General features: G+C 42.5%; 1 protein-coding gene across 5 annotated transcripts in view; it reads left to right on the forward strand.

Moving 5' to 3' along the window:
* The window catches only part of nrg1 (neuregulin 1), a 93,953-nt gene that overhangs the window by 1,533 nt on the left and 79,466 nt on the right, over positions 1 to 12,954 (forward strand). The gene's annotated exons all lie outside the window — the stretch shown is intronic.

Here is a 12,954-nt window from a genome sequence, read left to right on the forward strand (position 1 = left end):
GAACATGCGCTAATGCCATCGGATCCACACGGATTACCGTTGCCCAAATCCCCCCCGGTAGAGAATTCATAGAACAGTGGCTATTGGGGACGCAGTGTCATCCAGGGCCCGTGAAAGACCCGACATCTATCAAGGGACATCCTTCTGTCATAACTGAATGGGGGAGGGGGGGGGTCGTCTCCTTATACACGTTCCAGTGGATGTCCTCTGTTTCAACACACTTATCAGGATGACAAAATGTAATGCTTGTACTTGTGCATTGTCTGTTCACCACTTGAATGAGGGTGGGTGTGAAATTGCAATTAGACCAGACTAATTGCTCTGTGGCACTAAGCAAGTATACAAATTCGCTGTTCAACGGACAAATTTGTCAAGTTGCCTTTTGTCCGATGGGTTTTAACATCAGGGATGGATGATGGGTTCTAACATCAGGGATGTATGATGGGTTCTAACATCAGGGATGGATGATGGGTTTTAACATCAGGGATGGATGATGGGTTCTAACATCAGGGATGTATGGTGGGTTCTAACATCAGGGATGTCTGGTGGGTTTTAACATCAGGGATGGATGATGGGTTTTAACATCAGGGATGTCTGGTGGGTTTTATCATCAGGGATGTCTGGTGGGTTTTAACATCAGGGATGTCTGGTGGGTTTTATCATCAGGGATGTCTGGTGGGTTTTAACATCAGGGATGTCTGGTGGGTTTTAACATCAGGGATGTCTGGTGGGTTTTATCATCAGGGATGTCTGGTGGGTTTTAACATCAGGGATGTCTGGTGGGTTTTATCATCAGGGATGTCTGGTGGGTTTTAACATCAGGGATGTCTGGTGGGTTTTAACATCAGGGATGTCTGGTGGGTTTTAACATCAGGGATGGATGATGGGTTTTAACATCAGGGATGGATGATGGGTTTTAACATCAGGGATGTCTGGTGGGTTTTAACATCAGGGATGGATGATGGGTTTTAACATCAGGGATGGATGATGGGTTTTAACATCAGGGATGTCTGGTGGGTTTTAACATCAGGGATGTCTGGTGGGTTTTAACATCAGGGATGTATGATGGGTTTTAACATCAGGGATGTCTGGTGGGTTTTAACATCAGGGATGGATGATGGGTTTTAACATCAGGGATGGATGATGGGTTTTAACATCAGGGATGTCTGGTGGGTTTTATCATCAGGGATGTCTGGTGGGTTTTAACATCAGGGATGTCTGGTGGGTTTTAACATCAGGGATGGATGATGGGTTTTAACATCAGGGATGTTTGGTGGGTTTTATCATCAGGGCTGTCTGGTGGGTTTTAACATCAGGGATGTCTGGTGGGTTTTAACATCAGGGATGTCTGGTGGGTTTTAACATCAGGGATGGATGATGGGTTTTAACATCAGGGATGTATGATGGGTTTTAACATCAGGGATGTCTGGTGGGTTTTATCATCAGGGATGTAACGGGTGACAGATGGATTTACTAACCGATGCTGGTCCATGGTCTCATACGTGAAACGTCCTTCTTATTGAAATGTTTTTGTCTAAATCCACAGACACTTGGGATGTTCAGGGCCGGCAGGTCTCCTAGTGGTTAGAGCATCTGATTAGTAAAAAACATAGTTCTGTCCCTGAGCAAGCAGTTGATCATAATTGGTCCCCTGGCACTCATTGAGGCAGCTCTGCGCTACTCTCCAGTTCGCAGGGTTTGGGTTACACTAGGTAAACTGATATATTCGTTTTGTTGGATTTGGCATCAGTCTCTGCCACCGCATCAAATCCTGCATTTCCAAGTAGGCTACTGCCCCATGGACTATGGACACAGTTAATGCTAAGGAGCTTTGGTTGTTCATGAGATGAATGAGTTTTTGTTTCCCCTCAGCCAGTCTCAGTACAATTGCTTGAATGTATGCAATGTCGTTGTCTGAAATATTCCTTTCAAGTCCTCAGTTTGTTCTGACTTATTGGAGTGGAGAGGGAAGTCAACAAAATATTGTGACTGCGATGCGTTGTGGCCTAGATTTGTATTTTGTTGTTACCATGTAAGTTGACACATTTTATTTACTGCAATGACCTGGGAGCAATTCAAATTAACTGCCTTGGTCAGAGACAGAAGGACAGGCTTTCCCTTTTGTTGGCTTGGGGATTCAATCATTCGGTTAATGGTCAGATGCTCTAACTTGTGGCTGGTACCTTTAATACGGACCTTTCCTATCATAGAGCCACCTGAAGATTGTTTATACAGTATGAAGAAGCCGTCACTGAGGAGCAGGGTTTATTTATAGGCTACTGATTGAAGAATTTGACTTTCACCAATGCCAAACACGGGTTCGATCGGTTGAATGTCGGCGGCCTTACACAATGTGTAAAGACTGGATATGTGATAACTTAGGCCAGTGGCTCCAATATTGTTTTTGTAGTGCTGGAGAGGCGCATCTCAGTTGGGAAGCGCTAGTTTAGGGAAACCGTAGCCTGGACAGCAGCAGTCTGTCCAACAGCAGAGTGCGATACATGGGGGTGAACTTCTGTGTAAGAGAGGGTTGTGTGGACCTCTGGGCTACTGGGTTGTTGAATGTACACTCAAGGACACTGCTGTGGATTAATTACACATTAACAATATGTTACTTAGCACCATCTGTGAACCTCAGTGGTTTTATTTTTCCAGCCCCGATGGCCCCTACTGAAAATCTATTGAGGCTACTGATTGGTTAAAAAACTATTGCAAATTGTGCCTTAAAAGTCAGTGTGGTTCAGCCTAGTTACACATCCTAGCTCAGGTCAAAAGGTGCCTTGAACCCATCACTTTCAGAGGCTTGAGGTGGTATCGTCTCTTAAAGGGCCAGATGTCTATGTCCTTCTCAGCCTGAGGGCAGGTTCTGCTCTACTGACGTTGGGGTCCAGCCTGGACAGAAGGAACAGCGTTGGCTCAGAGTAGAAAATGAGTTAGTCAGGGAAGCAGAATTTGATGAAGCAACCATGTGTTCCAACTTCTGACGTGACATTGGGCTAGTGATTTGGAGAGGTGTCTGTAAAAATAAATAAATAAATGAGATAATGTATGTAAATTATATTGCTCTGTTACTACTCGGTAATGTGTTGTGAATTACAGTAATATTTTTGACTGTGTATCGCAAAATATACTTTTTGTTGTCATTTCCCGTGCCAAAAGTTTAGCATTCCCCATGTATTCTCGTCATGTGTTAGCATATGTACGTCCATGAACAATCAAGTCTAGTTTATCAGCAGCAAAGAATAATGTCTGGAACAATTCCCTGTGGAATTGCAAGACGTATCGTTTGTTTCTGTCAACCACATCGTTAAAGAATGACATACCTGTGGTCAGATCCATGAAATGCTCCTTGGCTACCGACATTGCAACCTAGTGGAGACTGTCCTGTGTTGACCATTTGGTAGAGCATGATGTGTTCAATGCCAGGAGTATAGGTTCGATTCCCATGTGAGGCCAACTACCCTGCACTGATGTTAAAGACTGAGCTGCATGAGTCCCTGTTCAGGAAGGTAACACACCTGGTAACAGGGGCAGACATTGGTTTACAGTAGACCTGTGCTGGCTGAAAGCAAGAGGAGTTTTCTTAAAGACAGAACAATTTGTTAAATCATTGTGTGGCATACTCCTTCCCAGACTGTAGAATATAACTCTCGGAATGTTGGAGGGAAGTGTTAGTGGTTCGGAAGCTATGCTGCATTCTAGGAAAGACTGCCAGCACCTAAGCCATTGTTGTAATACAACAGTTGATTGTGCCAGATTATTAGATAGTCGGTAAAGCTGAAATAATGATCGCATTGTTTTGTTGGGGTAAATATTATCGCTGACCCACAAAGTCATTGGAAATCCCAAGTTAATAAGGAAAAGCAAATTTTCTTTTTTTGAAGTGCATAACCGTAGACCGCTGCAACCATGTTTTTCCAAGGGCTGCTTATCAAATAATGGAGTACAAGAAAAATCGTAAAATGTTGAGAGATTCTGTAGCAAGACCTTCTGTGTTTTGTGTGTGAGAGAGTGAGAGAGTGAGAGAGAGGTAGAGTTTTTTTTTTTTTTTTACTTGATCAGTCTGGCCTGTTTCAGGTTGTGAAAGTAGGCATTTGGACTCCACTAAAATGTGGCATTATACCGAGGGCCATAGTGTATCATTGACAGGTTAGATAGAGAGAGGGAGAAAGATAATCCTCTGTTCTCGACAGATTATCCCATAATTCCGCATTTACACAGCAAAGCATGGCTCAGAAGGGAGGTTGTTCCACATTTGACAGTCCAATCCCAATTAAACCTTCCATTAAAAGTTGAAGCAAAAGACTATCAGTGTTGTCGATTGATGAATGGCCAGGTGCTCATTGACCTCTGCAACGTTGGAACACGGCTGTCTTGGAAACGGAAACGGCTACTTAACTGTTGTTTGTTGTCCTTAATATGAATCAGGATTCAATTACTTTAAAAGCAAAACATGGATGAAATAAAGCAGGCTTTGAATTATGTGGGGTTGTAAACTATTCCCTGGCCAACAAAATGTAATTTTTCACTCATTCTATAATAAAAAAAAACAATTGCAGCAGATAAGAATGGATGATATTTTTAAATGTCAGAGATAATGATCAGTACACAAAACTGATTTAGTTTTCCAACAGGATAAGTCAGTCTCATTACCTCAAGGTATTTTGAAGGAATTTTATGAAGTAATTAGTTACAACTGTTTAGTATTATTTTATTGCCTACAATGGTTGTAAAAGAGTTGTATACAGTACCACGGTTGTAAAATAGTTGTTTACAGTACCACAGTTGTAAAAGAGTTGTATACAGTACCACGGTTGTAAAAGAGTTGTATACAGTACCACGGTTGTAAAAGAGTTGTATACAGTACCTTGGTTGTAAAAGAGTTGTATACAGTACCACAGTTGTAAAAGAGTTGTATACAGTACCACGGTTGTAAAAGAGTTGTATACAGTACCACGGTTGTAGAAGAGTTGTATACAGTACCACAGTTGTAAAAGAGTTGTATACAGTACCACGGTTGTAAAAGAGTTGTATACCGTAGAGATACAATGTATTACCCTTAAGACCGTGATGACCAAATGATTTGTATTATAGTCCCATCATTGTGTATGGACTGCTAACAGCGATATAAATTATTTCTGATGTGAACACCAAATTGTTGTCTTTCAAATGGCAAAATGAGATCATGAAAAGCAAAGTCAGCAAAATCTGTACCCTACTAGCCTTAACTCATCGCGAAATGTCAGTGAGCCGGTGATCTCTGTTGAATAAACGACATGTTAACGTTTTTCTCGTGCTGGACTTTCCTTACAACAGCATTCATCCATAAAAACACCCAGAGCGAGGCTGTGCCTCTTATAATCCTGTGACGTTTCTTTGACTTGGACGATGTTCTGCATAGTCACCTTTCCACTGACATGGCTCCAGATAGCCCAAATAGCAATGTGAACAAACAAGTCTTATTATTTGCCAAATAAGACCCAGAAGAACTGCACTGTAGTAATTGTAGAAGTATGATTTAATTTAAGACGCTTCGCTACAGCAGGAAATGAATCATGCTGCAGGAATTATGTGGATTACAAATTGTCGTATTTATTTTTATGAGAGAAAATGAAGTGCTATATTTGAAAGTGGAAGTTACCAAGTTCAGGAGGGTTTTTTCTCATGCAATGGGGCGATCAAATTAAGATTCTACATTTGTTGTATCTGTGAATGCAACAAAGAAAAACTTTTCAAGCTAAAATTGGTTCAGGACATACTTCTGGGCTGGTAATTGGTAGCCATATTATATAACAAGCGCTGAACTATTTTGATCCCCTGATGAGTCCTGTCTTTGCCTGGTTATGTAATGTTTATATTTCAGGGCATACAAAGAAAAAATGCTGTCCTTTTTCATGCTGAAATCACATAAAACAATGCACTTTGGGATTAATAATATTTAATACCATGCTCAACTGTTTTGGTTGGGCCATTTCTGAATGGGCCTTTTTTAATACTACCTTTCCACTGTGTGCCATTTCATATCAGGCATATGCAGTGCAGTCCGTAAGTATTTGGACAGTGACACAAGTTTAGTTGTTTTGGCTCTGTACTCCAGCGCATTGGATTTGAAATGAAACATTGACTAAGTGCAGACATTTTCTATATCTATAATACTTTATCTGTAATACGTTAACCGTGTAGGAATTACAGCCCTTTTTATACACAGCCCTTTCTCCATTTTAGTGGACCAGATTTTTCCACCGTCAAACATGGAGGTGGAAACATTATGGTTTGGGGGTGTTTTTCTGCTAAGGGGAAAGGACAACTTCAACCGCATCAAAGGGACGATGGACAGGGCCATGTACCATCAAATCTTGGGTGAGAAACTCCTTCCCTCAGCCAGGGCATTGAAAATGGGTCTTGGATGGGTAATCCAGCATGACAATGACCCAAAACACACGGCCAAGGCAACAAAGGAGTGGCTCAAGAAGAAGCACATTAAGGTCCTGGAGTGGCCTAGCCAGTCTCCAGACCTTAATCCCATAGAAAATCTGTGGAGGGAGCTGAAGGTTTGAGTTGCCAAACATCAGCCTCGAAACCTTAATGACTTGGAGAAGATCTGCAAAGAGGAGTGGGACAAAATCCCTCCTGAGATGTGTGCAAACCTGGTGGCCAACTACAAGAAACGTCTGACCTCTGTGATTGCCCACAAGGGTTTTGCCACCAAGTACTATGTCATGTTTTGCAGAGGGGTCGAATACTTATTTCACTCATTAAAATGCAAATCAATTCATTTTCTTTTTTTACATGCATTTTCTGGATTTTGTTGTTGTTATCTTGTCTCTCACTGTCCAAATAAACCTACCATTAAAATTATAGACTGATAATTTCTTTGTCAGTGGACAAACGTACAAAATCAGCAGGGGATCAAATACTTTTTCCCCCTCACTGTACATCTCAGATCATTTATTTCTGACTCATCTGCATCATGATGACCAGCTTGACTAACATTGACACTTCTTTGGTCCTCAGTAACTCACTCCAAATGCAAAGTATAGACTTATGATGCAAACAAACACACCTACCTAATAGGAGAGAGCTGTGAAGTCCAAATCCTTTCGGTGCTCTAAAATGGGGGGGACTATGTGCAAAACATGGTGCCATTTCTAAATGGTTCATTCGATACAGAGGAAATACCCAGAAATTATATCTGACAAATCCAATGTTCTGGAGTATAGTGTCAATGTCCAAATATTTATTGACCACACTGTACTTAAGGTCAATTTGTGTTTTATATCTTTCTATTTTTGAGGGGTGTATGAGGTATTTTAGTGAAGGCAGTCTATGTGTCTTGTAAAAAGATGCTAGAACAGTAAATGTGGTCTATTCGCTCTAACATGCTAAGAAAACATGCCCATGTAAACCAACTACTTAGAAGGCCCTGGGTAGATTCCATTTTCAACCAGATTATTTTCAATTCCTTGATCCTAAAACACTTCCCTCATCCAGATGACCTTCCTACTCTAGGTGCTGACAGCTAGTTCAGCTTGTGCCACTGGGAACTCTATTAAAACCTCCTCAGGACATCACCACTGACTGGACTTGTCAAAGAGAGCACACAGACCCATTGGAAGCCGCTACGCTATCAAAGTTCACACAAACGGTTCGGAGCGAGAGAAAGGATGTTTTGTACTTTTGGGCGAAGCTGAACACAATAAAACGAGGCCCACTGTACACCCTCCAGAGATCCCTGAGGAGACACTTGTCCACCCCTGGCACGCGTCCCGCAACAGACAACTCCTACAGCTGGGCTCCAAAGCCCAGTTTGAGGTTCCTTCAGCTATGGATGCCAACAATTTAGAATGGGGCGTGTAGCCTGAGAGAGAGAGAGAGGCTTTGTCTTCCGCACTGAACATGGGACGTACTCTCAGATTCACACAAACACACTTTGCGGAAACAAATCACGTGCGATTTCCGGTGGAGGAACCCTCAGACCTGTAACCAGGACGATCACCGGCTAACAATGGGGAAACGAGGAGAGTTGTGGCGTACGGTGTATCGCCCAGCAACATCTCCCGGAGCTGGAGTGCCGGAGCAGTAATCTGACTGGGAGGTAAACCTCCTGACCTCGGGTGGAATTTGTATTAGCTCCGGCACACCCCTCAGCAGCTGCACCTCATGTACGGTCAAAGACGACTTGGCTTTTTGTTTTCAAAAGTACCCCCGACATAAAACATGACCCAAGCTGGCAGACACACGCACAGCAGCCGGCCCGGGGAGGCAGAGCCGTGCCAAACGTGCAGGACTGTAGATGTTACACCCTTGTAACATCCTCCGAGTACGGTGCTTGGCTGTCAGTGGTGACGACTGCTTTCCGATGCGCGGATCCCGAGCGCGACCGAAGGCACAGTGCACGTCACATCTCAGTGAACCTGTAATCTAATGGAAATGTTGCTATTTCACATTCGTCAAAATCCACTGTCTTATGTTCATCTGGATGTACAAGACACATGCAGTCATTGCTTAGCGTGATGAACATCATACGTGCTAAAGGGAAGATTCACCCATTTTGTATTCCAGCGTCATCTCCGACCAACATAAACAGCAATAGTGCAGTACCATGAAAACAGAGAATCAATCGGAGATGCCTGGAAAAACTGTAAAACATTCAAAATGAGTGAATCTCTCTTTTATTTGTAATCCTCGTTCACCTGACTGGTCCACCAATAAGTTAAAGGCCGTGTAACATTCTGACATTCGTGGGAATTCGTATTAACCGCTCTATGTCCAGCACTGCGCCACACTGTACCTCGGCGAGACTTGGAGATGTTATAAATGTCTGTTTTCGTCACATGAACTGCCATTGGTGAACAGCATCATGAGCACAACGTCGGCTTCAGTCCTCTGTGTGTGTGTGTGTGTGCGCTCGCGCGCGTGTCACCTGGGAGTTCCTTTGTCTCTAGCGGCTGCGGTTTCACTGCAGCATATGGAGCAGAGGGAAGCCCTGTCAGAGGCGTGTGTGGGGCAGCCGGGAGGCTCACGGATGGCATCGGGGAATCCTCCTGCTCCATTTTTCTGCGTACTCAGCACGCATAAGTAATTAGGGTGCGCTGTCTTCTGCTCATCTGCACTGCACCCAGGCGACCATGTCTGCATGCCATTGGGAGTGTACATTTATATGTGTGTGTGTGTGTGTGTGTGTTTTCAATTGCTTGTGTGTGCGTTTGAATGTGTGAATGCACATGTCTCTATATGTTTGTGATTGCGTATGTCTGTGTGTGTGTGTGTATAATCAGTTTTTTCTCTGTTAGTTAAAGTCCATGTAGACAAGCGTTGTTTCGAAGCCCCTTCAACTGGGAGTCATCCAAATTTAAATGTGGCGAGGATTTCTCCATTCGTTAAAGACGGACTATCTGTGGGTTGGGCTCCTGTTCACCCAGTTCTGCCAAACACTCCACTGGCTTCCTGTTGAAGCTTTCCCCCACTACTAAACCATGTTGCTTCCCAGTGGAGCTACAAGGGGATCTTGCCCTCCCTATTTTCTGGCAATGCTCAAACAAGTTAAAGGAAGACGAGTTAAAGGAAAGAGGTTCGTTGGCCAGGAATTTCAGCCGACCATAGCTGAGTATCCTAAACAAAGGGTAACTGTTTGACCATGACAGATATGACAGATTTGATTTATATATTTTTGATTTACAGTTTTACATCCCAGCTTCCTTCTGTGTATTATTATCTCTGTATCCGAACACGTCCTCATGTCTGTCTGTTTCCCCTCTGGCCCCACATCTGTATTAGCTGTCATGCTGATCTGCACATCAGAGATTTGATTGGTCGTTTTATCACTCAGACTAGGGCTTTATAATCCTGACCCTAGCTCCCGTTAATATTTTAAAACACTGATTAAAATAGCCTTTTGGTTAAGTGGGCCCGAAATAGAATTTGATGCTGCTGGGTTGAACTGGTAATGATAGTTTTTTTGTTAGACATTTTGACGTTTCTTTGCAAACAACCGGATTCAGCAATAATAGGACATGCAGTTGCCCCACACAGAACACATTCCTTTAGCTAATGATGATGAAGTGGTGAAGTGGGAATGAATACCTTATTCCGGACCTGAACCTGTGCAAAAGGTTTGGTGATCAACTGGGCTGGGAATAATCAAACTGTCACGGAACAGTTACCCACAAGGTTAATGGAACAGAAATGGATGTTGTTTTTTTAAGAGCAGTATTTGAGACAAATCTGTGAAATTGTACATCCAAAATGGATGCATTGCCCATTTTCTCGTAATTTGACGTACACCTAATGTGGATTCCACAGTTCATTTAACGTTATGTCGGGGCCCTTTCCTACCAAATGAGTTAATGGAGGCTTTTCAAGCTACGGGCAAAGTTTCCAGGTCAATGGGCATCATCTGGAGGAAACTAATAGTTTGTTCCTCGTTCAGGCTGAGACACAAAGGTCCTGAAAACAGCCGAAATCCCCAAGAGGAACATCCATGTTAACTGTCAGAAGTTTCTAGACTTGATTAATGTGTGTTTATTCATGTTTCTGTCAGGTGAGAAATAACTTACATGGCTGTAATTGGTGTCCTGTTGGGCTAAAAATGTCTATCAAAACATCAGCATTTAGGAGAACACCACTAGAAGAAGGGAATTAGTCCTTTGCCATGCAGAAATATGGCAACAAATATCCAGCACTGTGCTCCATGCGTTAGAATTCTGGTGTATTTCCTGTGTGAAAATTCATGACATTTGCCACTGCCCCAGTAATGTAATGCGTTGGAAAAGGTCCCAAGTGTTCTCGAGTCCCGTGTTGGAGTGTTATGGAGTCCAGTGTTGGAATGTTGAGGAGTCCAGTCTTGGAGTGTTGAGGAGTTCAGTGTTGGAATGTTGAGGAGTCCAGTCTTGGAGTGTTGAGGAGTCCAGTGTTGGAGTGTTGAGGAGTCCAGTCTTGGAGTGTTGTGGAGTCCTGTCTTGGAGTGTTGTGGAGTCCAGTCTTGGAGTGTTGTGGAGTCCATTGTTGGAGTATTGTGGAGTCCAGTGTTGGAGTATTGTGGAGTCCAGTGTTGGAGTATTGTGGAGTCTAGTGTTGGAGTATTGTGGAGTCTAGTGTTGGAAGTCCCGGGCCCCAGAGGTAGCCCCTTGGTAACTCAATTGCTGTTACTGATCTAAAAAGATGTTTCTGCTGATCCTTGTTCGGTCCAGTTGGCAGTGTTTTTACTCATTAATTTCCTTCTGAATTGTGTTTTTAATAATGTTTTTAGTAAACTTTTAGTATTTATTTATTTCACCTTTATTTTACCAGGTTAGATAACTGAGAACCACTTAAACCACTTGCAATGATGGCCAATGGCATAACAGGCCAAGACAACCCAAAGCTACACAAAATATTTAAAAAAAACACAATAAACATGCAAGAGGTCAGATCAATAAATAACACACAGAAATCACTTTGATAAATTACACCAATTAATCACTCCACTAAATTACACCGTATGTTGTGATACTTGCAAAGATAAATAGGGTCCTTAGGTGGGTGTTCCCCATATGAGGTGAGTCTTTTGCAGTTCATTCCGGTCATTGGCAGGAGACAACTGAAAAGGTAGTGTTGAGTTCAGGGATGACCAGTGTGAGGTATCTGTTGGAGCGCATATTTCTATTGGGTATGGAGATACTGTCCAGTGAGCTGAGGTGAAGAGGAGATTTGACTAGGGGGGGTTTGGTGAGTTTGGCGCCATGTGTGCAGCGTTGGCCAGTTAACTGGAGCGTAAAGAACACGGTGGTGAGTATTGCACTGGGCAGTGGTTACAAAGCAGATGGCGTTGTGGAAAATGGTGTCCACTTTGTTATGGTGACGGTTTTTACAGAGTATGTTTAGCGGCATGGCTGCAGAATGCTTTGTTGCAAAATAAGATAACCAACTCTGGTTTCGATTTCAGGTGACAGTATAAGCTGTGGAAAGAGAGCAAACAGTCTAACCAAATGCCGAAGTACTTCCCCTTAATATGAAAGCTCACCTAGTGAATGGGTTATTTAACCAGATGCAACGTAACATGATTTGTTTTTAGTTGCAGTTATTTGAGTTCGTTTTTTTGTCTTGTATTTTATATATGATTATGTCAAATAGTTTAATCACTATATCACTATTTTCAAGATCACAAAAGTTCAGTGTCATTGTTGTCAATCTCACCTTGTATTTGTCATACTCCACAATGTCTTTTGTGGTGAAGCAGAGCATACCCTTGACACATTCCTGTGGGAATTTTCACCAGAGTCCAGCTGTCTAAACATTCTTCAAGCTACTTTCACATAATCCCAGAATGACTGTCACTGATTGGTTAAGAATGGCTATTTCACTTTAACATCTGCTAAAGTCCACACTGGAACAAGATGGTTATAAATGACGATAATTATATCTTCATTGAGAAATTGGGCAAACCATGGCATGTGCCGCAATCGTTTTTGTTAGTACTTTTGATTCACCGGCAATGTAATTTGGGGCCGTTTACTAGTCTTTCTGTTTGTGGATACAGGAATGTTTTCATGCAACGTTTTAGTCATTTCCATTGTTGACTAAGGGGAGATACGTCTTGGTTTTGCTGACTGAAGATTTTTTAGGTTCACTGCATATTTGTTGTTGAATGCATACAATTCAGAAATGCAGCACTTACAGCTGCACCTTGGTAATTGGCACCGTTTGTTTTCTTCACTCAAATTAGTTTTTGAGTTTGTTTGGAGTGGTGGCTCCACTCCTGAGCAGCAAGGTTTTGGGTTGATTGCCAGCTTACATAAAAAAAAAAGCAAGTCAAATCAGTGTTTGTTCACGGCAGAACAATGACGGCACAATTACATTATATTCCTGTAAAGAATTTCAGGCCGCTACTCTATATGCAGAACACTGTGTTCCTGCTGTCGTTCTGACTGTGCACGCTGGGTGTTGTCCTGTGTATGGTATTTGGTAAATGCTGCA

This window comes from Esox lucius, chromosome 14 (genome assembly GCF_011004845.1).
Source record: "Esox lucius isolate fEsoLuc1 chromosome 14, fEsoLuc1.pri, whole genome shotgun sequence".
In the NCBI taxonomy this organism is placed as follows: Eukaryota; Metazoa; Chordata; class Actinopteri; order Esociformes; family Esocidae; genus Esox; species Esox lucius.